General features: G+C 37.8%; 1 long non-coding RNA gene across 1 annotated transcript; it reads right to left on the reverse strand.

Annotated features, from left to right (window-relative positions):
• On the reverse strand, nt 1-26,989 carry LOC115334871. Its single transcript, XR_003921281.1, has 3 exons — nt 26,877-26,989; nt 3,256-3,326; nt 1-59 (listed from the first exon to the last, which is right to left on the reverse strand). It is a non-coding gene; the product is annotated as an uncharacterized LOC115334871 (long non-coding RNA).

The raw sequence follows: 26,989 nt of genomic DNA on the forward strand, positions 1-26,989 counted from the left end.
CAGACATGAAAGCTGAGCCTCTGATTTGGTTCTATGTAGGACAAGATTTCATCCAGAGGCTGAGAGATTGGAAACATATACATAGAAATATTTATTTCTGAATTTTTAACTATGTAATCAGTATGGATTTATTCCAAGGCTTGACAAGAGTAAAATTTAGCACAAGTATAAGAAATAAAAATTTATGGCAGTGTAGAACATATGCAAGGCAAAGAGAGACACCAGCACCACACAGGGAAAGAAAAAATGCCTATTTAGTGTGCTAAACTAAAAATGGTGTGAGAGAAGGGAACTACTTGATTTTTATCACACAGAAGAGCTTTTTTTATCTTTTTTTTTTTTTTTTCATCTAGAGGTCTCTTGTATCTGTTTTCCTTTCCCTCCCTCCATAATGTACAGATACCTGCTGTAGAAGTGTACAGATCTGAAATGAGTAATTTGATGTGCTCTTAAAAAGAATGAAAAAAAGATGAAATGAATTGTTCTGTACCTCCTCCTGCATTTTACTTCCTAAAGAATTTCCTTGCAAATAAAACAATGTATGGACTGCTGAGCAGGCACTATAATAACTGTGTCTTAGTGAATAACAGCAGGAAAAATTCTGTAAAAATGTGTTTGCACTCAAACAACAGTTTTCTTCAACAGAGTGAGAAACCTTTTTGAAGTCTGCCTCTAACAATCTCTGATGCTTCTGTTTGATCAATTAAGTTATCCATGCTTCTGTCACCTGAAAGTTAGATGATTGTTTTTTCTTAGATAGGGAAACACTTCAATAATGCAGAACATAGCTGCTTCACATTCTATGGAATAAAAAGGACGGTATCTGAGGGCAATTTATCTTATTCTAAAATAAATTTATAGTTTGTTAAAGATGAATCATCCTTTGGAGGTGACTTGCTCCCTCTCCGTTGACTGCAAGACATATGTAGTAGAGAAACTTCTGCTAGGTGCTTGAGTTAATAAATGAACCCCATCCTCAAATATTACAATTTTGAGTTCAATGCCTTCTGAAGTTGCCTGTTTCTTTCTATATAAATATGATGAGATTAGACTTAGAAGTTTATCCCTAAATATCTAAAACCAAGTAAGATTAATTCTTTCTAAATAATGATATTATTAGCAACATGGGTTTACCTGTGAAGTTTCAAATGACATAGGACATCCTTCCTTGCAACATTGCCTGATTATATTATTTAAATAACTGAAGTTAAAAGGTGCAGTCAAAATGCAATACACTTGATTTAGAAGAATTAGACTATTTAAAGTACTTTCAGAGTGAGTCCCTCAGCTTTCAAAACGGGTAGCCTATTTGATTTGAAACAGCATAGGTCTGCTGACATTCAAGATATACTGCAAAGTCAGTCTGTTGGTTATTATACTTAGTAAAGGACATGACTGTTTAGAGACATTTATTTTTATAACTATTTGTTGGTCTATTGTATGGCAGTTGTACTATCTTGTTTGATGTTTGTTACCCCCCTTTTGACTTCCATTGCAATATCTCTCAGGGTGCCCAGGGCTACTGATGGGTGCCTTTGTATGTGTGCTAATTTAATGAAAAGAAACAAAATAAATAAATAAATAAATAAATAAAAATGTTAAATTTCAGCTTCAATGCTCTGATTTTCATCAAAGCCAAATTTCATTGGTAAAATGAATAAGTACATAATTGGACTGTGAGGTGCAGCTGGTTAGGGAAGTTTGTCGGTTTAGTTCCTCCTCATTACTTTCTACAACAGGGATCCAGAATACAGTGTTGGAAAAGTTTCATGTAATATATTGTTCAATAGATAATGCTGAGAAAGCTCTTTCATGTTTTAACATGTATTTTATAAGGATTTTTTTCCTTACCTAGTCCAGCTCAGCACATAGGCACACATTTAACTCTAAACATAAAAGTCCCTTTAAATCAACTGAAAACATTGAGGTATTTTTTTTCTACAGATAGTTTCAATCTATGTTTATATTTACATCTATGTCTCACAGGGGTCACGCGAAGAAAATTTCTGGACCAGCAAAGATAAGAAAATATTTTTACTCTGACAAAACCACCAAAATCTCTTTGCTGCTTCCCCTTCCAGAAATAAATCCTGGCAGACTACTAGCTATTTACTTCCACATTAATTCATGGAGCTATATAAAGGTATTTTCTCATTTCTTTTCTAGGTGGTCTTCACCTTTCTACTACTGGTCCATTTGATCTAAACTCTAGAACTTTATATTTATTATTTATACTTATTCTCAGCTTTCATAATGGATGGCACTTCTGTGCAGTTTCTACTTGATAAGTTTACTATAAAAGATGATTTATATTATAAATGTATTTTTTCCTTATTTTATATTATATATCTAGCAGTACCTGACTAGGAAGAAAATATTGCATAGTTAAATAAATATCTTGTAATTAAAATAACATTCCTGGATGGTCCCTTGTTTGAATTTCACATTTCTGTCTTGGCAAATTGGCACCATTACATTTCTAGTCCCCTAGCATAAATTTCAAGACATCATAAAGATCATATTGTCTTGGCTGATAAGACTACACTGAGACCTGAAATTCCATCTTCTTCTATGCCTGGGCAGAACAGAACAGAAAGGGGTGAAAGAAATACCATGAAGTGAAGAAAATTACACTGGAGAAATTTGAAAAATTTCCTGTATCACCAAACAAACTCAGAAAGAGTGCAGTTCCCTACTGTGCATCAGGAACATGTAGATCTGATTTAAATTCTTAAAACAGATTTTTGCTGGGACTTTCAAGTAAAATCTACATGACCCATTGCAACTTCCTGAAACAGAAATCTGTAGAACAAACCTGAGGAATAACTTCGTTCATTCTTATGCTGATGTTATGTCAAAAATAATATGGTCATTTTACTTGGTTTTAATATTCCAAATGCCAGGGTTATTATGAATAGAGTACAGTTTACTTTCTCCTGATGGAGGCTTCTACAACTAGAGGAGATTATTCTCATCCATGAAGTTTTGAAAACCAAAACCAAAACCAGAACAGTCTAAATTCTGCACCTCAGCATATCAGCAAAAAGAAGCACACTGTAGGAACTAGAAGAGAGGCAATTCGGAAACATCAATCTGAGAAAAATTAGTTTCAGGAAAGCATGAAGGGAGTTAAAAGCCAAATCCCTGTGAAAAATCTGTCATTCACAGTATTTATTTTTTTTTAAGACTTTAAAATAACAGACTCATAACCTCAATGAAAGTAGAGGCAAAAGGAGCTTGACTTATCAAGCTGACAGGGGTGGACCGAGATGGATTATTGAAGCTGCAATCAGTCCAGTTTGCCCACAATTCAGCCTCAGGAGCTCCTGAGAAGAAAGAAAAAGATATGAAAAATTGATATGAACTCATCAGAAGTTACGTAGATTTACCTCAAGTCCTCAAGTTCTCAACAGAAAAAAGACATGTCTAAAAGTTACCTGCAAGTTTTAAGGGCAGCACAGAAGACATCTCAGAACTTCACACTTTATTAAATGTGATTTGAGACAGAAAATATCATTCATTTTGTAAGAAGCTGGATGTGGCTTCAGGACTCTGAGCATGAACAAAAAACTTGGTCCTCCATTTTATTTAGGACAGTTTGCAGAATAGCATTATTGGTCAGTGTCGTGGTTTAACCCCAGCCAGCAACTAAGCACCACGCAGCTGCTCACTTACTTCCCAGCCACCCAGTGGGATGGGGGAAGGAATCAAAAAAAAAGTAAAACTCGTGGGTTGAGATAAAGACAGTTTAATAGGACAGAAAGGAAGAAAATTAATAACAACAGCAACAACAATAATAATAATAAAAGTATTGGAATATACAAAACAAGTGATGCACAATGCAATTGCTCACCACTCGCCAACCGACGCCCAGTTAGTTCCCAAGCAGCGATCCCTCCCAGGCCAACTCCCCCCAGTTTATATACTGGGCATGACATCACATGGTATGGAATACCCCTCCAGCCTTCTTGCTTGCTGGGCATGAGAAGCTGAAAAATCCTTGGCTTTAGTCTAAACACTACTTAGCAACAACTGAAAACATCAGGTGTTATCAACATTCTTCTCATACTGAACTCAAAACATAACACTATACCAGCTACTAGGAAGGAAATTAACTCTATCCCAGCTGAAACCAGGACAGACAGTGATGAAATTTTATTTCAAATTCTAGTTGTGGGGAAGACATAGTAGCTGCATATTGCTGTAAGGGGAAACAGAATTAGTAGTACAAAGATATATAAAATAACTGTACTTTGAGATCTATTTGCTTAAGGAAAACAGTGTTTTTAGCACAATCAAGCACTGGAATAGGTTGCCTGGAGACGTTGCAGAGTGTCTGTCCTTGGAGATATTCAAAACCCAACTGGAAAAGGTTTTGGGCAACCTGCACTAGCTTTAATCTGCTTGAGCAGGGGATGTTGGGACTAGATTATCTCCAGAGGTCCTTTTCCATTTCAACCATTCTGAGTTTCTATGATTTTTTTTTTTTTTAATGTTTTTTTTTTTTCCCTACAGTCCATTTACTGGAGTACATAAGTATACCCAAATTCTGTTGCTGGGAAAAGATCATTTAGTTTAGTCAGGTATGTGGAGTAAATGACAACAAATTAAGAAGAGTTAGACAGAGTTAACAAATCAGAGATCATTCATGTTATCTAAGAAAATTATGACCTATGTCACAGTCTCTAGCACTGTCAAGACTACAAGTAAAAAAAGAGACTAACCTGACCTGTCACTTCTACGATGAGATGATTACAGGACAAGATGTCTCAAGCCTTCCTTAATAAAGTAATTGATTCCCAATAGCTAAGTCATATTAAATTAATTTACCGGACTAGGGAAAGCAAATATCTTTCACAGGCAATTCAAAGTCTTAGTTCTGAGCCATATCTTGAATTTTGTGCAAGATGAACATGAAACTATAAAAGTGATGGTAGTGTAGATACTGCCACTGTAGATATTATATTTGCCATTGTTTAAGTAACATTGCAGATATTTTTTACATGATTATATATTGATATCATCAGTGGAAAATTAAGCAATTTAAGAGGAAATTCTGAGAAGATATACAGGATTTAAGATTATCTTCTAAAATCTATTAAGCATTTTTCTCCTTTGAGATTACAACTAAAATGAATAGCTTCATGATAATCTTTATTTTTTCCATTGTTTTGGACATACAGATAATAGTCCCTGAAACACAAAGAAGAGCTTCAGGAAGAAGAATAAATAAATTAAAAATCGGAAGAACCAACCTGGAGTATGCTGTAATGAAAGCATTAATACATACTACAGGAAAAGTATCAGAACTGGCTCATGCAAGTCCAGAACTCCAGGCAAGTCAGATGTGGGTGTTTGTACACAGGTCACCCACATTCCAGTTAGATACCGGGCACTGAAAATACTGTCTCCTGGTGTGTGTTATGGAATCACAGAATCACAGAACAGTTGAGGTGGAAGGGACATCTTGAAACCATGCAGCCCAATTATCCTGCTCAATCAGAAGCCTGGGACCAGGTCCCATTGGGTTTTGAGTATCTCCAAGGATGGAGACTCCACCAACTTTCTGGGCAACCTGTGCCAGTGTTTGACCACCCTCTCAGTGAAAAGTGTTTTCTTGTGTTCGGATGGTATTTCCTGATTTTTAATTTGTGACCGTTGCCTCCTGTCCTGTCAATGGGCACTGCTGAGAAGAGTCTGGGTCCTTCATCTTCATTCCTTCCCATCAGGTATTAATACACACTAAGATCCTTCTGAGCCTTCTCTTCTCCAGAATGAGCAGACCCAGGTCTCTTAGCCTCTCCTCATCTGATTGATAGGTTCTCCAGCTGGGAGATTCAGGTCATAAAGTGACTGCTGATAATCTTTCTGAATCTAGACCAAGTTGGGTGGAATAACTACTTTGAGAATCCTCTTGGATTTAGGCATCAAACCATTTACCTATCTAGGGGCTTGGTGGACATGTAGTGGAACAAGGTAACTTCAGAACTCATCAGCAGCCACTGGACAAAAATTTTAATGCCTTAAATTTTGGATTTAACTTCCTAAAATAAGGTATCATCTATTTCTCTTTGTAATCATAGGCCAGAAATAATTTCCGTTGTTTGAAAAATGTATTCAGTATCTTTAATCTATCTGCTAACTATACAGAGACCTTCAGTATCATACTGTATAACTAAACCTTCAAAAATAATTATATATCATTTACCACAATATTTCCTACCTCTAAATATGATGATTAATTTTTTTAGGTCATCAGCAATTATTTTACAAAGGAAAAAAAAATACCTGAAAGAAAATGACATCAGTAGGCACTAGATAATAAATACAAATGCCAGTACATTTCTGAACAGCATGAAACTTCCTGAAAACACCATGCAAAATTTAGTATTCATTTCACAAATGTGGATAATGAAGATGTGAGTAGCAGAGCATGTGTCGAAAGTATGTAAATGAATTGATGTTTAATCTGCCTATGCCTAAGAAAAACAATCACCTCCTGCAGAAGGATTGCTTTTATTTAAGTATTGCTAGCTGATGAAATCCCAGCACTGTAACAAGGGTTTATAATTTAATAAAAATTACTGGTGACTGGGTCTGCATTTTCTTCAAACTGCTGCCCTGCTTCTTGCTAAGTGCACTGCTGACATGTTTGATATTGAACTTGAACTTAAAAATTACTATCCCAGTAGATGTTTATTAGATTTAGCTGGCTGAAGTAAACCTAGACACAGTGCCCGCAGTACAATGTAAAAACAGATCTTATTTATGTGTGCCGGGAAATGTTGCACATTTCTTCCAGGAAAAAAAGGGAAATCAGAAATAACAAGAACAAAAACACCCACAAAGCAAGGTATTATCCATGCTATTAGAGGACCAGAGAAAATTGACCTGTGTTAGACTACAGTAATGTCATCTTTGAAAACATTACAATACTGTGTAATGCAATTTATTTTTATATAATCATTTTAATACACATTATTGGAAAAAGCCTGACAGAAAGAAGCAGTTATAAATTCAATACATGCCATGAGCTGAAGCAGAAGAATCTCAGTATGGAGATCTAATTTTTCATGTGAAAATATTACTTATATTTTTGTAGGAACTCAATGCATATGGTTCATTTGAAATTATTTTGAAGAACACCTATAAAGTTAGCAGATGTGGTAATTTATGAAGGAAAACACTCCCAGAAATATTTAAACTCTAATAAGGTATGCTCATCCCTAGAGAGCCAATATATTTTTTGAATAAAAAATAATATTCTGACAAATACTGCAAAACTTTTTTTCCACCTACAGATGACTGGAATGCTGTAACCTTAACAACCATGTAACTATCTGCTTGTTTGCTAAGACTTCTGTTCAGTCAGACACATAATTATGTGACTATAACCACTAAAGTCAATTGGAGAAATATACATTGTGCTGACCTGTGCTCACTGGTGTTGAATGTCTCATGTGTCTGTAGGAATCTTTCTGCTGGGGTTCTGCATGATTTCTGTCATCCCACCATCTCCTTTTGTTCTACAGTTCTTTGCTGTCACTGATCAATAACATTGAGCTAGTTTGGGAAACCTAGATTAGTAGATCACATCTCAGAATTATTCAATGTTGAATTTCAAGTGAAGTTTGACAGTGTTGTATATCATTTAGTGTCAACTGTTGTACAAATATCACAGGATTTGTCTGGGTGAAGGAGAAGGAATGATAAATACAGAAAAGAAAAAAGAAGCAAACAGGCATAAAAAGGCAACAAAAACAGTAAGGAAAAGAAGAATGTGTACCTAATGGGAACAGGAGCAGTCCCAGGCGAAGTGTCATGCATATAGAGAAAAGGAGAATGCAGAGCACGGCACAGCAAACAAGACTCACACCTAAAAGAAATCAAGCCAGGGAAAATAGTTATGTGAAAATACTTATGTGTTTCTAGCAGGTAAATGAAAAGAAACTGAACATAATGCTGAACCATACTAAACCTCTAAGATCACGGTGGTATGAAGGCAGCTTTCTGCTTTGTTACTGTCTTCTCTTTCCCTTTTCCCCCCTCCTTGAAACATAGGTGTAGAAGAAATACCCAAGTGTTACACATGTCAGGGATTTACCTCTAAAATGCTTTAATGAGATAATATAAAATAATTCTAAAAATGTTAACAGTCATATTGGTGATCATCAAATCACTGACATGGCTGACTGGATAGGACTATGGGGAAAATTGTCCAAAAAGAAGAAATCTTCCCAGAAGGATTCACATCGCTAAAGCATTTCACTGCATTTAATTATTATCCTGAAAACTTATGCTTAGCTTCTGCTTAATTAACAAGAAAACATTACTCTATTGGTATCCCAGTTTCAGTATGAAGACTGCCTGGACAGCAAGGAGATTCTCTGTATGCTCAGAAAGATTTTAGTGTGGATAATACTGACAATTTGGACCCTACTTGATGCCCAGTCTTGACTGAGACCCAGAAAGTACACATTCACCACCTAAGCTCCCCGTCCTGGAACTTATTCCAGGAATTATTGTAAAAATATAGCTCTTAGATATGATCCATTCAAAAGGCAGTGACAGCAAACTTTTCATTTCCTGATGCAATGTTCTTACACTTGGAGTACTCATGGAGGAGGAAGTTTGTCTTTAGATTTGTCCTTTCACTTAGTATTTAAAACCTAACTTTCATAACCCCACGAACAGATTAAACACCATGTTTTGAAGGATTCAGAATTGTTAATATGAGGTGGAGTAAAAATAATTATAACAACGTTCAGCAAGTACTGAAAAGTGTTTCCAGAAACATCCGTCTGTGGCATTTCAGACTGGTCTTCACACTGTCCTAGTCCATCTAAGCTGTACCTCACGGAGCATGCTGACTTCTAGTACTACTTTTCCGAGATACTTGATTTTGCCCCAGCACAACTGTGGAAGCTTAACACAGGGTGCTGCTTCTTGTGCCAGACACCATCGCAGTTATACTCCTGTTATTAATTTTGAAAAGATTAAGTTCCTTTCTAAATTTATATCTAAATTCCAAATGGAAAAGTAATTTAGATCAGATTTTTCTTCTTGTACGTACTGAAACTCTAAAATACCGCTGACTGCAGATCTTGAAAACACAAGTCCTTAATAGCACAGTTATTGGTCACTATTGGAAATGTTGACTTTCATGTTTTTAAAAAATATTACCTGTATTTTTCACTATTTTTAATGTAAAAAACATACTTTTGTACTTTTGGAAAACATGAATTATGTTGTCCTCATTATAAACTCCATTACATTATCTGATGTCCTCTAGGAGGGTTTCTTGGTATTTCCTAACCAACCACTAAGGTCTCAAGTGCATGTGAGTATTTATTTGACAGAGGTTTCATTCTCTTTCTGAGGTTGGGTTTTTTTGTTGAGCGGTTTGGTTTTATTTCCTTTATGTGTTTTTAATTTAACTTAGTTATAAAATTTTATTATGATCATTCATGACAGAGGAATGAGCACATTTCACAGTTTTCTTTTACTTGTTATTGCTTATTACTATTTTTTCATATGAAATACATATAACCCACTATCTGTAGTTTTCAGTAAGCTGCCCTAATTAGATTTAAAACACATATTTCAATATGTTATCAACAACAAAGCTTCTACTCCATCACTGTCAATTAGACCAAAAGAATTGAAGAATAAATCAACAATATGGTAATTTTGCAAAGCTCTGAATATTTCAGTTCGTTGGGAACTTCCCAAGAAAGATAGGAATGCTCTGTATTTCATCCTAAAAATCTGGGCCCTGCAGTTCTGGGATTTTTTTCACAGATTTTAGAGAGATCTGACTAGGCTTTGGGCAATCACTATTTACTGTGAATACTTCTAGTTAGTAAGGGATAGGGTAAAGTTTAAGTGAAAGCAGTTTAGAGCCTTGTTGCTATGTATATGACACTAGCTGAAAAAGAAATGTGTTGTTTATTTTTCTAAGAGTTTTCTGTAAAAAAACATTAGGTGATCAAAGAATTTCATATTACTGATCATAATCAAGATGAAAGCTTGAAAAGCAAAAAGTTTAAAAGAGATAAAAGAAAATCAGAGAAACCAAGGTAAGACAGCAATATGTGTCTAGCTTCTGGATGTAGAAGACAGACCCACATTTTTTATTTACATATTTTAAGTAAATATTTTGCTGACTAACTGCTTTAGGTAACCTGAAGCTATCCCTCTCTTAACAAAGTTTTAAGAATTCTTGTGAGTTTAAAATAAATGCATTTATGTTTCTTTAGAAATGTAAACCTTTCCAATGTATCTTATCAAAAGTTCCTATCTTACCACACGCTATAACTGAACTTTGATTAGCGCAGTACCCATGGTATTTAAAACACAAGATTCATTCTTATGCACATTGGTTTATATTATATGTGCCAAACGTTATTAGAAACGTGTTGGAACAGAGTGATATCTGAGTGGTGTCTCTCACGAAAATGGAAATTTTATGTTGATGTGTTTTTTCCATTTTACTCAGTTGGCAGTCCTGGAAAGACACTAAGAATTAGAGTATTTTCAAACATCAGTCTCCTGATGTTTCAAACAGCTCCTTTTGAAAGAGCTGTTCTAATAAATTTTCTCTCAAAAATCAAAGTTTCTGATCTGATGAGTGAAGATTCATCACCTTCCTTTTTAAAAAACCTCTTTTTTTCTTTTTAGCATAAAAAATTCTAGTCAGCTTCATAAATCTCCAAACTCTCCGGAGTTCATTTGGTCCTGCTGGACAAGTCTGGTGGATTCCTGTGAGCCATGCTTTTATCCAGACTTTCTGGTATACATCTGAAACCTTCTTTTCTTGTGGGATGGTTAGGCAGAGAAATCAGTATACTGCATGATCTCTAAACCAGTAGATGTTTGAATGTGGTTTTGCAGCTCAGAGCAGAATTTGGCTCTGCATTACCCTCAGCTTTACTGTCTGGGGACAGTATTTATTGGGAAGGCCCAATCAGCGCCACTCTCAGCCTTAGCTGAGAAAGAGTAACAAAATGCTGTCATCCATTCAGAGGTTACAGGTAATTTTCCATGTAAATTCCACCTACATATTATCAGAGATTTTCTCTTTAAGGCCTCACTTGCCTTTTCCTCTTTTTTACCCTCTTTCTGTTTGGGACTATGCCCTGTCTTGTTACAGGGACATTTTCTGTTTGGGACTATGCCCTGTCTTGTTACAGGGATATTTTTAGGAGAAAACTTGAAATGAAATTCAAGGATTCTTCAGATGTCTGCTATAGTCCTTCAGCTGTACTTAGAAGAGAGCTGGATATTTTTCACGATGAAGACTTTGCATGTAGAATGGACATATGGCGATGAAGCAAAGTAGAATTCTGTGCCCAGTTGTAAGTACATGTTGCATTTAATGAAGTCACCTATGAATCTTGAATGAAGTCAAGTATGGAGTCCTAAGTATTTCTGTTACTGAGAGGGCTGGAGGGTAGGAGACTGAAGACAGATATAAGTACAGAAGACAGAGTAAGACATTTGTAACAAATACAAATGACCTCTGAAGTCTGGCTTGCAGTACATTTGTTCACACAATCTTAAAAACAAATGGTAGAATTTAGAACCATATTTGGATGTCTTTATTAGAGGATAGAGGATATCTTAGATGTGTAATTCAATAAAACAATAACATTACAAAATAAATGACAAAGTGAAAAATATTATATTGCACTGAGTTACTGCTATAACTTACTTCCTTTAGGTAGAATCTTTCTTAAAGTCTTTGAGTTTAGGGAAAGGGGAAGCATACATCAGAAAAAAAGAACTTAAAATAGATTGTGATAAAAATGCATACTATTTACAGAAGATGACTGTAACTCCAAATATTGCTGTTGGAAATTCAAAAAGTGGAGGATGATCTTCTGTTCTTAGTGTTCTGTACATTTAGTTACATAACATGAAATTCATGCCTACAAAACATCCTTTTGTGGTCTTCATATTCTTAATCCTTGTATTGTGGAGCTAAATGGGATCAAGCTTGAGCCTGGATCTTGTGCTAGAATTCTTGCAAATGGAGAAAAACATTCCTCATAATTCATAATGAAAAAACATTAAAACTATAGAAAGTAGGACAAGATATTGAATATAACAAAAATCACAGTCATAACTGTTCCAATAAAAGTTTAATTGCTGTAGCACAGATCACTATTATTTTGGTCTTTATTGTCCTCATATTAACATAAAAAAATCACAGTTTCATATACGCAAGATTGCCAGTGGTTCAAATGGTACATTGACTCCTCTGAACATATAGAAGAGCTGCTAATGTCTTGCAGGACTCACAAATTCTAGGCTGCAAAATCACCACAATGACATTTCCTTATCCACTGCAATATATATGTGCTTTATATTTGAGTACTCACCAGTACAAAGTGTGTTCTGTTTGCTTGCGCAGGAACAGAGGAAAGAGTAAAGGCTGCTGGATGAAAGGAACTATATCCTAGCCACTACCTTGTGTCAAGAGGAAATGCTCTTGGCCCTCTGATATAATTAAGACACTCTACTGCTTCCCCTCTCTTCCCTACACAGACAGCAGCTGTATCTGACCCTGCATTGATGTCAGCTGTTCTCAATCTAATGTAAAGGATCTTGGAAAAAACAAAAATGTTTGTTTGCCTAGTTTCTCCACTCACATAGAAATCATTATATGGGAAAACCTCTTGAAAATACAGTTTTACAGAAGGTGACTGGGTTCATTCTGAATGAAATGAGTCAGGGTGCCTTTCCAGCTGTTTACCCAATGAAAGCATGGATAAATCCTGTTCCATAAAATATGGCCTTTTTTTTTCTTCATTTTCACCCCTGTTTACAAAATTTTAAATAAGAATGCTTGAGGGATCAACACTTGGATGACAAAAAAGGAATAATAAACAGAGTCTGTTGGCTGCATAATCCTCTGTTGTATTACAATATATCTTGAAGTATCTTCAACTGACAGTCAAATTAGTATTTACTTTTATCAAAAAAGCACCATTTCTGTCACATATCTAAAACCAACAGTGATCAGAGTCATAAGGATAATAATAGCAATCATAATGATAACATTGTATATGCTGTTAAAATTCAGATTTTCACAAGATAAATCCACTGTCATAAGCACAGCCTCATAAGATTTAGAGTGGGCATGAGGTTTAAAGTGTTTTGATTTGGACCCAAAGGTTCAAAAGCAAGTTACATCATTAATTTGTGCTAACGGGGTCTGTCTGTCCTTCTCAGTGCACATGGGCATTACTTCATCAGAGTTAGGAATCCAAGATGGCTGTCTGTGACACGGGTAAATCACCCCATCTTCTGCCGTTGGTCTCAGAAGCAGAACCTTTGTCACGCTGCCTGACGAAATGCCTGGTGAGCTCTGATCTGAACAACAGGATGCTTCTGCGGCACATTTGCACTATGTCAGGCAATCCATGCCTGGTGTTTAATGCAGACTTTAATATAAACACTGAGTCTTTAACAGTATTACATACTCCTCAAATAACAACCAAAAAAACCACCACCACCATTTATAGTGTGCTAAAATTGTATATTTTGAATGAAAGCATAGGTATGGATTTATGTCTCCCTGACTTGTGTTTTTTAAAATAAATACGATAGCTCAGATTACTTTATACATATATTGAAGTACCATGCAAGAAAAAACAAAACAGAACTTACCAAAACAAACCCCCTGCTTTAGAAAAAGTACATTAGGAGCTATAAGAAACAGAAAATTATTTTCACGTATGCTGCTTTTATGTTTTATTGCAAAATTTGGTGAATACTGTGTTCCAGGTAATGTATGTAATGAGGCAAGCAAATGGCTTAATCAGTGCCATATAAAAATAATTCTACCGTATCTTCTAGGAAGAGAATACTTTAACTTTTGTTGTTATTAATAATGAGAAATAAAAAATATGCAGATGCAACAGAATTGATCTATTACTTTTCATATAGTTTACTTCATTACAAAAAAGTCAAACGTTGTCATTTTCCAAGATTAATCCACAGGACAAATCTTGATAAAGCAAAAGCTTCATGTATTGAAAATGATATATCAACTTTTTCTGGTTTGAAAACAAAGCAGTTAATTCTTTGCTGAAAACAATATATTTTCCCCTACATCTAGCAGAAATACAAAAAAGTTTGTGGTCATTGTTCTGTGATGCACACTTGAGAATAATCTACTGTTGGCCTGATTATCTTCAGGACATCAGTGAAACTGAATTAGGAATATTTGAAGAAAGAAAATTTATACTACAATCAAATAGTTTGAACTTTGACAACATATCATCATTTACAACCAGTACCCCTAAGACTAATTTTGGAGGACATCCCTGTGACTACAGAATTAATGGGAAAAGGAAATGAATATTTGCTTGAAGTTAATTGCTTGCCTCATATATTGCATAATGCAGTAAAGTACACTATACACAAGTTCTCATTTGGCTTTAAAAGCTGTGTAACAAAAGTTTTCAATTATTTTATCCTCATCCACCAAAGCAATTTCAGAACTATGAGAAATATTTCACGTTATCAGTGTTCAAATGAAATGTTAAGGCACATCTCCAAAGTGATAATCATCTCACAGATTAAAAGTATCCTACATTTTCTAGCGATATGAATTTGGTTTTATACACTATGAAATTGTCATTTTGAAGGTGTTTAAGTGTGGTGAAAATCTCTCTACTGTCAAGTTCACCAGATTTAAAAAAAAATCCTTTGAATAATCAAATTTTGAAATATTACAGATATTTTTCTATTAATGAATCAGTTAACACTAAGTTTCAAATTAATTTCATATGTACATGAAATGATTTTTAAAAAAATTTGGAATACATGAAAACTGAAAAATACCTTTTAAAACAACAAATGAAAGTATATGATAATATAATGATACAAGTAAGGACAATAATAATAAGTAGGTGAGCAAAAAATATGGAATATGCTAACACATGTTTTTTTCTCAACCCTGAAAAGAAAGCCATTTTCCCTGTGGTTTCTATGACATGCAATGAAAGGTGGTGAAGCCTAGACCTGTTTATTTCAGAGAGGCTATACAGTTTTTTAAGCTTTCAGTTCCACATGTATAATACTTTCTAAATACTACTTTTCTGGAGTTTAATTATTTTTAAAAAGACATTTAAAAAATACAATTCATGGACAATCTTGAAAAAAATCAGTGTGTGCTGGTGTTGGCTAGGATAGAGTTAATTTTCTTCATAGTAGCTATCATGGGGCTCTGGTTTGGATTTGTGCTGAAAACAGTGTTGATAACACAGGTCTGGTTTTGTTACTGCTGAGCAGTGCTTGCACAGAGCCAAGGGCTTTGCTGCTTCTCACCCCACCCCACCAGCGAGGAGGCTGGGGGGGCACAAGGAGTTGGGAGGGGACACAGCCGGGACAGCTGACCCCGACTGACCCGAGGGGTATTCCAGACCATAGGACGTCATGCTCAGCATATACAGCTGGGGAAGAAGAAGGAAGGGGGGGACGTTGGGAGTGATGGTGTTTGTCTTCCCAAGTCACCGTTAGGCGTGCTGGAGCCCTGCTGTCCTGGAGATGGCTGAACACCTGCCTGCCCATGGGAAATAGTGAATTAATTCCTTGTTTTGCTTTGCTTGTGTGTGCAGCTTTTGCTTTCCCTATTAAACTGTCTTTATCTCAATCCACGAGTTTTCTCACTTTTACTGTTCCAATCCTCTCCCCCATCCCACCATGGGGGAGTGAGCGTGCAGCTGTGTGGAGCTTAGTTGCCGGCTGGGGTTAAACCACAACAGTGTTAACAGGGATAAATTGCAGATTTACTAGGGAGGTTAAAAGGGCTTTTTGTCATCCCATTAACAATATCCAATGCAGCAGGCATGCTCAAAGCAGGTAATATATCCAGGATCACATAATTTGCCGCCACCTCTCTATTTATTTGGGGTTTGGTTCTGTATTGGGTATGGTTCTAAACTGGTGTAAATGTTGACCTGTATCAAGTAATTTTAGACCGAATCTTATGTAGAGAAAGCTTAACCACCTTCTTTAACCAAACAGTTGTTTGGGGAGTGGGGGAAGGAGGGTTTTTCTAACATTAAGTGTTAGATCAAAAATACATTAAATATTAGCATGTGTGTGTTAATAATAAAGTATTTAGTGAGGCTCAAAATCATTAAAATGGTTCTACATGGGACAAGTATGAGGAATGCTGCAGCAGAGTAGATATTTCATTAGTTCAACTGAGCTCCTTATTAGGCAAAACCCAACTATTCTAGTTTCAGGGATGTTTAAAGAGAAACATACCCACTGCATAAGGGATCTCACATAATGGTGAGGAGAAGGAAATTTGATTAAAAATACCAAAAAGTAGATAGTTCAATACAAAAACTGACCAGCACTATGTGTATGCCATGCTGAGAGCAGAAACTGGGAAAAGATGGACTGTTTGCAATACATGAAATGGTGCTTACTAACGGGCAAGTTCTCCATTGAAATCTTTGTGCCATGGCTGAGCTCAGGAGCAAAACCTTTTTCCAATGGTGCTTTTAATCATGACAGTAATTCTCTGCCTTCTGGCCAGTCCATGATGTCTTCCAGGATTCCTGGGTGGTTGGGTTTCCCCAGTTGAACTCATTGCGTGATCAACACTACCCACTTACTCCATGTAGCACTGGTTGTGCAATGGGTAGAGGGCATGTCCCCTTTGAACATTCAGCGTAGCACAGGAAATCACGGTGCCAAAAGGAGATATGCTTCTGTACCAACAGCTTCTGAAGTGGCTCAAACCCACTCATATGCTGCTTATATCTTTTTTTCAGTCAGGGTATAGCAGACTTCTGATCCTTGATATCCCCGGCTCCAAAACTCTAATGGTCAACCTTGGGTTTCTCTTGATGTTTTCTGCCAGAGGCTTCAGGTAAGACCATGCTCCCCAGCTGTAGTGTAGAGTACATTTTGCACAGCTGGTCCTGTCTGGGCAGGCCCAAGACCTACTAAGCTATTTTCTGTCTGATACGCTCAAAGGCTTGTTGTTGCTCAAGGCCCCACTCAAAACAGTTCTTCTTTTGGGTTACTCAATAGAGAGCGCTCACAAGCTGACTATAACCTGGAATATGCATTCTCCAGAACCCCACAAGGCCTAGGAAAGCTTGTGTTTCCTTCTTGTTAGCTGGTGGAGACATAGTTGCTATCTTGTTGACCACCATGATGGCATCAATCCTGCCATTTTATTCACGAGAACAGAACATCCTGTACAGGTCCCTTGACCTTGCTTTTCTTTATGGTGAAACCAGTTTTCAGAAGAATGTGAATTAGTCTTTTTCCCTTCTCAAACACTTCTTCTGCCTTGTTGCCCCACACAATGATGTCAGCGATGTATTTTAGATGTTCAGGGGCATTACCCTTTCCCAGTGTGGTTTGGATTAGTCCATGACAAATGGTAGGGCTGTGCTTCCACCCCTGGGGCAGTTGTTTTCAGGTGTATTGGGCACCCCTCCACATGAAAGCCAACTGTGGCCTGCACTCTGCTGTCAAAGGAATTGAGAAAAATGCATTGGCAATGTCAGTTGTAGCATACCACTTGCCTGCCTTCAACTCCAGTTCATAATGGAGCTCTAACATGTCTGGTACAGCAGTACTTAGTGGTGGCATCACTTCATTTAGGCCACAATAGTCTACTGTTAACCTCCACCCTCTGTCAGACTTTTGCACTGGTCATGTGGGACTATTAAAAGGTGAGTGAGTCTTGCTGATGACTCCTTGGCTTTCCAGCTGATGAATCAGCTCATGGATGGGAGCCAGGGAGTCTCAGTTTGTGTAATATTGCTGCCAGTGCACCATCCTGGTAGCACTTGGCACCTACTGTTCTTTAACTTGCAGCAGTCCCACAACGAAGGGATCTTCTGAGAGGCTAGGCAGAGTAGACAGCTGTTTTATCTTTGTGTTCACAGTGGCTACCCCAAAAGCCCATCCATACCCCTTTGGGTCCTTGAAGTACCCTCTCCTTAGGTAGGCTATCCCAAGGATACAAGGGGCCCTCTGGGCTGGTCACAATAGGGTGCATTTCCCACTTGTCCCCTGTTAAGCTCACCTCAGCCTCCAACACAGACAATTCTTGGCATCCCCCTGTCTCTCCAGAGATCCAGATGGGTTCTGTGCCCCTATACCCTGATGGCACCAGTGTTTACCAAAGCCTTATATTTCTGTGGGTCTGATGTGCCAGGCCTTCAAACCCACACAGTCCAGTATACCCGGTCATGCCTTTCCTCCTCCTGGCAAAAGGCAGACACCCTCTCTTCCTGTTCCTCGTCAGAGTATTCAATGTCTGACCCTTGCAGTGCCAGACCACAAGTCCTCTCACCAGAATCAAGGGACATTATTTTAGTTCTTCTATGTCTGGGAGATCGCTGATTGCCTTCTTATGTCTTTACAACAACTACGCTGACAGCCTTCTTGGGTGACCCCTTCTTAACAGCTGACTTCCCTCTTAGTTCACATACACTGGCTTCCAGCTTAAAGGCAAGTTCACCATCCCACTTCCTCATGTCCTCCCCCTGGTCATGCAGGAAGAACCAGAGTGCATCACACGGCATGCACCTAGGGCTCCCTTTCCCTCTAACCGCGGCAGGAGAGGACTGATTTCTTGGGATGCCCCTAACAGCCAAGGCACTGTCCCCTAGGAATGAGGAGGTACAGAGATTTACTTCAAAGTTTTGGAGCCAAGAAGACACTCTCTCCACACTTGGTATATCCATATCCAGGCAATACATCGCTGCCAAGCTGTTAGAATATGACGCAGGGCCACTTTGAATCACCTTCCTCCACATGGCCCGCGTGCACAGGACATACTCTGGATCTTTGGAGACCTAATCATCATCTAGATCACTGTAGATGACTTCCAGCACTGCTAATTCTCTCAAGCACTGGACGCCTTCCTCTGTGGTAGTCCACTTTCCTGGGGAGTTCACAAGATCATCCTTGAATTGATATCTTGCCCTCACACTTGAGAGGAGCTGTCTCCAGAGACTATAAATTGCTGCCTCTTTTTCAATTCCCCAGTTTCTAGCAAGGGATCCCAGTTGTTGGGCTTCCTTACCTTGCAGTTGCTGACTTTTGGCCCCATTAATCCAGCATCAGAGCAGCCAGGCAGCAATCTGCTCACCGGGCTGGCAGTTGTAAACTTTCTGCATGTCTCGAAGTTTTGATGAGGTCAGGGACTGGGCAGCTTCCACTTCCTGTCTGAGTTCCCTCAGTCCTTCCTCCGCTTTCTTTGTCGAAGGACCAGCTTCTTGATCAAACCTTTCCTCTTCTTCCTCCTCCCTTAATAACTGGTGATATGGACCCATTGTTCTCCTTGTCTACTGTTTCTTTTTCACTACTGGGGCAATTACTGTAGTTGTTGTTGTTTGGGTCTCTATCATCTCAAGCATGGTGTCCTCAGATGCAGTTTGAGTCCCTGCCTCAACCACAGTCCTCTAAGAGTACTGAACTGTGGCTCAATAGGCACAGGCCAGGCCCCAGTACAGTGGTAGAAGCGGTTGGTTTTCACTGGGGTAGGCAAGGCACTCCTCTAACAGGTGGCGCGTCAGTTTGCCAGAGTTGCTTGCCTGTTTGGGTGTAAAGTCCCAGGTTATGGGAGGTGATAACCAGCCTAGGAATCTGCCCCAAGCCTTCTACACACCCTGCCACCCAGGGACTGGCCACCTCAGGGCACGTTTCAGTATTGCCTCACCCAAAAGTTGTCTTCTCTTACACCAGGATGAGACCAGATTCCACAAAAATCATAATATGCTAACCGTATTAATTAGTAGTATTAAATAGCTTGCATAAGGGTGAACAAGGACTTCGGGAGCCTGCATAATAAAACCATCCACATCCATCCTGGGTAGGGAGAGGGAGATATATTCCCTCATCTCCTCCACAAGATAGGTCCCCAGCACAGCAAGGCCATTAATGCCAGAGTAAAGCACATAGCCATAGTTTGTATTAACATGTTCCCAAGCTCAGCAAAATAAAGAGATAAGCAGTGCAGCCAACAAACTCCGTGATCTGGACAGGAGCTTGCCACTTAATAACTACTATAGCTATAACACATTTAATAAAAAACTGCCATTGTTGAGCTCCACGTTGGGTGCCAAAAAGGACTGTGTTGGGTTGACCATGGCTGGATGCCAGGTGCCCACCAAGGCCGCTCTGTCACTCCCCTCCTCAACTGGACAGGGGAGAGAAAATATAACAAAAGGCTCGTGGGTCAAGAGGACAGTTTAATAAAGCAAAAGCAAAGGTCACATGCAAAAGCAAAGGAAGACAAAAGATATTTTTCTCTACTTCCCATCAGCAGGCGATGTCCAGCCACTTTCCAGGAAGCAGGGCTTCAGTACGCATAGCGGTTGCTCCAGAAGGCAAGCGTAAATAACAAATGTCTCCCATTCCTCCTCCTTTCTCTTAGCTTTTATTGCTGAGCAGATGTCATATGGTATGGAATATCCCTTTAGTCAGTTTGGGTCAGCTGTCCTGGCTATGTCGCCTCCCAAGATCTTGCCCAGCCCCAGCCTGCAGGTGATGGGGGGGAGAGAAATGTTGGAGAGACAGCCTTGATGCTGTGCGAGCACTACCCAGCAGCAACCAAAACACGGGGGTGTTACCAACACCTTTCCAGCTACCAATACAGAGCACAACACTATGAGGACTGCTATGGAGAAAATTAACTCCATCTCAGCCAGACCCAATACAATTTTCCATATTATTGAGGTAAAAATGTTTGGGGAGTTTGGTGGTTTTTTGGAGAAAGCAACACAATGAGGAAGTGACACTGAGATTCTTTGATCAAACTCCACTGGTTATATGAGGTATCCTGTGTATATGTTGTGTATCAGGGATATGAGGCCGTAAAATCGTCTTAGACTGTTTACAAATGTAATTGGATTGTTAAAGAAAAATGGAGCTAAGCTCTATTAAAAAAAAATCAGTGTGTGAAGCCTCTCTTTCATAATGTATTTTTAACTATACTTTAATGTCATCTACAGGTTTAATATGTTTTTTTAACATATTCAGAAACTAGACTTAATCTTATAATCCATTTATTTTTCAGGTGGTACAAGCGGTATTAACCAGAATAGAGGATGACCTCTGACTGGTTAATCCTAATTAAAGCTGAGCAAGAGATTTCTTCATGACCTTTTCTGATTAATTCGGTACTAAGCTGAACTATAACTCTTCTGATGTGTCTTGATCCGACTACATGGACAAAGACGGGTACAGTGTCACCCAGGTTTTGGACCAGTTTGAAGAGTTTCAATGGTACCTATGCAATGAATTGAGTTGAATTGGGAACAGCATGGCAGGACAAAGTAATGTTTCCAGGGGGACATATTTAGCAGAAAACAATATCATTAACCTCTACTTGACATATTATTAAAATTCCTGTCCTACCCCCTGCCCTCCACTGCTCATAAGGGTATGTTAAACAAACCCCTCAGATGTTTTAAACCTCCTGCATGACAAGGGTAATTCAAAAAGACCTCAGAAGAAGAAAAAGGATAGGTTGAATTTGCAATTCTGGCTTGTATTACTCCTGAGATGGACAGAAGCCCAAAGGGTGGTTTAAATGTAAAGTGTGGTTTATGGCTTCTTTACTGATTTAGAGGAGGACAGAACAGCTGAAAGGAATAGTGCAACTCAACCCAATGACAGTGACATGCCTACTCCATTTATCTTCATTCTGTCCACGGGAAGGGGTAGACAGCAGTTGGTGGAGCCCCATAACGATAGATCTACCTGTCATGTTGCTGCTTCCTGCTAACTGTTCTCCAGATGCAATCAACCTACCGTGATAAATTCCTACCCTATTGCATTATTCAGGTCGGGATCACAGACCACCACTGTATAATTAGAGGAAATCAGTACTGAAGGTGCTCTCAGCCCAACCTCTGCAATCCACGAGCAAAACAAACAAACAAACCAACCCCCAAACCAAACAAAAACTCAAAGACAGGACTCTGAACTTACTTTGGTTTTCTTTGAAAGATAAGTTTCTGCAGGGTTTTAAATGATCAATTATAGGTTATCCTTTAGATTCATGTTCACAGTCCAGTAAAATGAGATGTTTAAATATTTTCCTCTACTGGCCAATAAATGTCACAATTAGAATTATGTGAATTCTGTTCAGCACCAGTTATTTTTTTGCTGAGAAATGGTTCATTGCCCTCACTAGGAATATTGTGCAATTATCCAAATATCATAAAAATTTAATCTGATAGTCATAAATTTCTTCCTCCCATCAAAAAAGAGGGCTGATCTGAAAAATACTGCTCCTTTTGCATTGGTAAAAATTAAGTATTTATAATTTGAGACAATAGAGTTGTGTCTCAAAGTAGGTTTTTAAAGCATTCTTTGGAGGAAAAAAAGGTTTTCAGTAAAACTTTTATGTTTCTATGGAAAACTCAAGATGCCAAAAGCCACTTTTAGTTTTAAACTTTTTTTTTTTTAATTAAATAAATAAACAAATCTGCAAATGAAAATAGGATTGTTGTTTCTTTAATGTAACTTTGTTGTGTTCAGGTTTCCAAAAGAAGTTTTCCACTTGGTGACATTCCTAACTATGCTTTTATTGGAGAGAGTCTTTTTCCTGTAGGTACATAGGTGGTAAATGCTGCAAAAAACCTAGCTTCTTATTGAATCTAGTTCTTCTGTGGACACAAATGAACTTAGATGCTTAAAATTACAATAACGGTAATGTACACTTCCAAATTTGGAAAATATACCTAGACATTTAAATCCTGCTGAAATTGATAGGAATTAGATGAGCACGTAACCTTCAGTGCTTGCCATTTCAATCAATAAGACAGAGCATGCTGTGGCCTTTACACTGATCTGGTCAGCAACTTCAATATTCATATTCTAGGGCTGCAGGTGGCGATTGAGTGAGAAGCTGCTATTTCCCACTACTTTACCTTGATTTTAATGCAGTCTCTTTTCCCCATTTCAGTTTAATCTGTAACAGCTATGGCAATAATTACTCATACACAGCTTTACCAGGGGAGTGAGAGAAAGAGCACCGAGTCCTTTGAAGTGGGTTGGAGAGCATTAAGCAGTCCCTTCTCCATAGGCATAGTAACTAGTCAGAGTCTTTTGAACCTTTGAGCTGAACTGAAATCAGTTATTTATATGCTTTGTTCCAGTTTCTTTAGCCTTCTAACTTTAAAGAAGAAGATTAATATATTTATTTAATGGCAGAGCATTAGGTCCAAACCTTTCACAACATGTACTCATGCTGAACTTCAAGAGATATTTTTAGTTTGGCTTTGTAAGCTTTAAAAAGAAAACAACTGCAGCAGCTACCAGTTAAGAATTAGAATCTGAGCCAAATAAAAATCAATTATTTAAAACTCCTGGTACATTCCCTCATCCAGTAAATAAAAAACCAAAGAAATTATATGGGTATGTCAATCAGAAATACATACCAGGTGGGTGGAGAGGGAAAGAGGTGAGGAGAGAGTTCTGCAGTATTTATTTTCTTCTGCAAATGTTTAACTTGTAACAAATAGGGGGTATATCCCCTAATCGACAGTTTCCCGTGAATATCTTCTATTTACATTTCTGTTAATTCCCTTCTTCATTCAACCAGAAATGAAAAACACAATCCCTTGCTAAGTTTATTGTGGAAAACCACAAAGCATTAAAAAACACTAATAATTTAAGTCAAAGATAAAGTTTTTAAAGGTGGGATTAGACCCCTTAACTAGACATCTGAGAATGAAAAACACAACTGTCAAGATGTCTCCTGGCTTGCGTTACAAGAAACTTAATCCATTTACTCACTAGTGTGATGTCCTGCTAGCAGGAAGCAAGCACACACTAATTAAATGCTCCAGTTCTTTATTTAAATGCTCACATTGCATCCCCAAAGAGAAGGGTGTCCAGTGCAAATTGTTCTTGAGGAAATTACTTGTATTTTTAAGCTTTGGTTGTAACCGAAGTGTAGCAGTTGTTAGCAAATTAGTGGTTATGGTTACAGTAAATGGAAAACAGAGAAGCAATTATGGCTACAAATTATTTCAAAAGTATTAGAAAAACAAGATGAGCTACTATGTTACTAATGGCAACTGGATGAAACTAGAGCTGTAAACCTATAAAGCAAGACTAAAAAGCAAACGATTTATCATCAAAGGAGGAAATTTTATAGGAGGACGTAATGTTTCCAGGTGCCAGTTGAAGCTCATATTCCCTGAACACCAGTTGGGTGTATACTCCATGAAAACTGCTTGTCGTGATTTATGTTTTACATATTTGTAATCCTTAAGTTTTAACTGCATTACATAATTATGACATAGAAGATTGCTTTTGTTTCATACCAGCGTGCCTAAGTGAGGTCAGTAACCTCCAAGAAGAGTGTAAATGAAAAAAGGATGTGGCTTATTTCGAGGAAACAATTTTTTTTTTCCACTTGAACTTATTGATTTTTTTAAATAATTTATTTGCAGAATTTACTTTGATCACATGGTGGTTTGTTATGCTTACATTTTCTAAATAGCTATTTGGTTTACTTTTTTGTCTTGTACCAACAGATTCATAAAGCTTGGGACAGGTTCCTTTAGTCAGAGAAAATGATAGACTCCTCTAATGAGGGGTGTCTGACACTGGAGATAAAGAAGAGAAGAATGTACCAATCTTGCAGCAGAAAGTGCATCAACTGAAAATATTTACTGTTCCTATTAAAAATGAATTAACAAAAACAGGTGGCCTTTTAATTGAAGCCTTTATCACTTTTTGCTCAATTTCATTTAAATGCAAATTTGAAATCCTTTCTCTAAGCCAATGGAAAGTTGAAACTGAACATGAACGCTGGTTTACTAATGATGCAATTATGTGGCAAACCATTAGGCTTAACATGAGATACCACATATACTGGAAATATTAAGACAGCCAGTGAGGGTCCTTTTCTTTGAATATATATTTGTAAGCTGTTAAACTCATCATCAATACAACATACTTTGCCTGAGTTTGCTTAGATACTTATTTCAATTTAGCTTTAAATACAGTGCCCTGTATTTCCTTTGGGCTGTATATCTCCCTTGCCCCTTAGAGAGGGAACTTTACATCCAGAAGAGACAAATATTGTCATAGCTGTAAAAAAAGAGGCTCTTCTATACTCAGGTCCGACATTGCAGACTCTGCTGAATTTCTAGGTAGGAGATATTAAGTCAAGGGCCTAAACTTAAAACTGAAGTCTTCATCTGCTTGCTAGGTGATGGAGATGTATATATGCAGGGTGCCTCTTCTTCTGAGTGACCTGATGGAAGTGATTTATGGGTCCTTCTGGAATCTTTTTCCTTTCATTTTTCTTCTTCTCTTGTTTTCTCTTCTCCCTTCCCTTCCCTTCCTTTCCCTTCCCTTCCCTTCCCTTCCCTTCCCTTCCCTTCCCTTCCCTTCCCCTTACAGAAGACTTTGCTAGTCGGTGTTTTTTATCTGCTTGTCAAAAAGATTTTGTTGCCACATCCTAGCACATGTTTACCTTAAGCTGCCTTGACCTATGGAAAGGATTTCATAACTGTTTGGGATTTTTCTTTAAAATTTTTGTAGTCTATGCTAAGGTGAAATACATTTTGCTAAAAAGGCTGTCACAAAGCAGCTGAGAGGAAGGTGGTCTCATCCTGGCTGCTCCACATGGGTCAGGTGAAATATCTACAATAAAGAGTGGAACTGCTCTTCCCCTAAATATAATCTGAGTAGTTTATTTAGAATTTACATAATAACAAAAAAACCCAAAACCAAAACCACAACAAAAAAAACCAAAACCCCACTCTGATGTCATGAAAATCTCTAATAACATTAACTGGCTTCTAAGGAAGAAGAATTAGCCCCCTGGAGCTGGTAGCACTACCCAGAGTCTGCATGATGTGCTCAGTGCTTAATTGTGTCCCCTTCCTTTTTTTTTTTTTTTTTTTTTAATCTTGGTTATATTAAGTATACATAAATTTAAAAAACCCAAACAAACAAAACAACAATAACAAAAAAAAACAGCAAACAAACAAACACCCCACAATAAAATGGAGACACCAATACAAAAGGGGCAAAACACAAGTCACAGCTAGAGAAATAAAAGGATTTGTACCTTAGAGAGAGTTAGAGAAAAAGACAGCATAAGAGAGAAAGAAACTATTTTTTCTCAGTAAGATTTATCCCTCCTAGGATATTAGAGAATATTTCTTTTGAGTTTACCACTTCTGTACTGCACCTTCATACTAAAAGAAATAAGAACAAACATTTTAGGAAGGGGTCATATATACTTTCAGTGATTCAGTTATCACAGCTTTAGTGCAGCTGTTCCACACTATGAACGGGGATATTTTTCATTTGTCAGGAAAAAACGGTAGTAGGCCCTATCAATGTTCTCAGGACTGTATAAAAAGCAGATTTTACAGTTTCTAGGTTCAAAAGTTCAGGTCAGAGGTGTGGTTGCATGCAATTTATTTTGCATATGAAAGAAACAGTCTCGTGACTTTCCATATTAATGGTCCTCTTTCATTATAATATTAAGTACACTGGGAAGGATGATACATCGCACAGGATAATATAAGTTGACATATACAAAGGAAGCATAAGAAAGCTTAGCTCCTGATACTGTTATTTTGCTTCTGGGTATCTCTGAAATGCTGAATACATTTTTCATTTGATCTTAGCTTAATGCAGGCATCAGCTGTTTGCAGAGGGAAAAGCAGACTTAAAAACCATCCAGCCATCATTCAGTCAAACATTTGACTCCAAGAGTTTTCCAGTAATTGGTGAACTATTGAGATTCCTCTGACACCTACACAAACTATTGTGCAGAAAATGGGTAACCTGATGCATACAGCTAACGGCTGTCTCCATAGAAGCCCCTTTAATTTATTACTAACCTGTTTTTTCCATAACCAAGTCAAGGGCATGGTATTTGGGTTTTCACTCCCTGCTTTTCTTGGTAGCAGGAGGGGTCCTTTCCAGGCTGCAGAGGCAGACCAGGCAGCAGGGA

This window comes from Aquila chrysaetos, chromosome 2 (assembly GCF_900496995.4).
Source record: "Aquila chrysaetos chrysaetos chromosome 2, bAquChr1.4, whole genome shotgun sequence".
In the NCBI taxonomy this organism is placed as follows: domain Eukaryota; kingdom Metazoa; phylum Chordata; class Aves; order Accipitriformes; family Accipitridae; genus Aquila; species Aquila chrysaetos.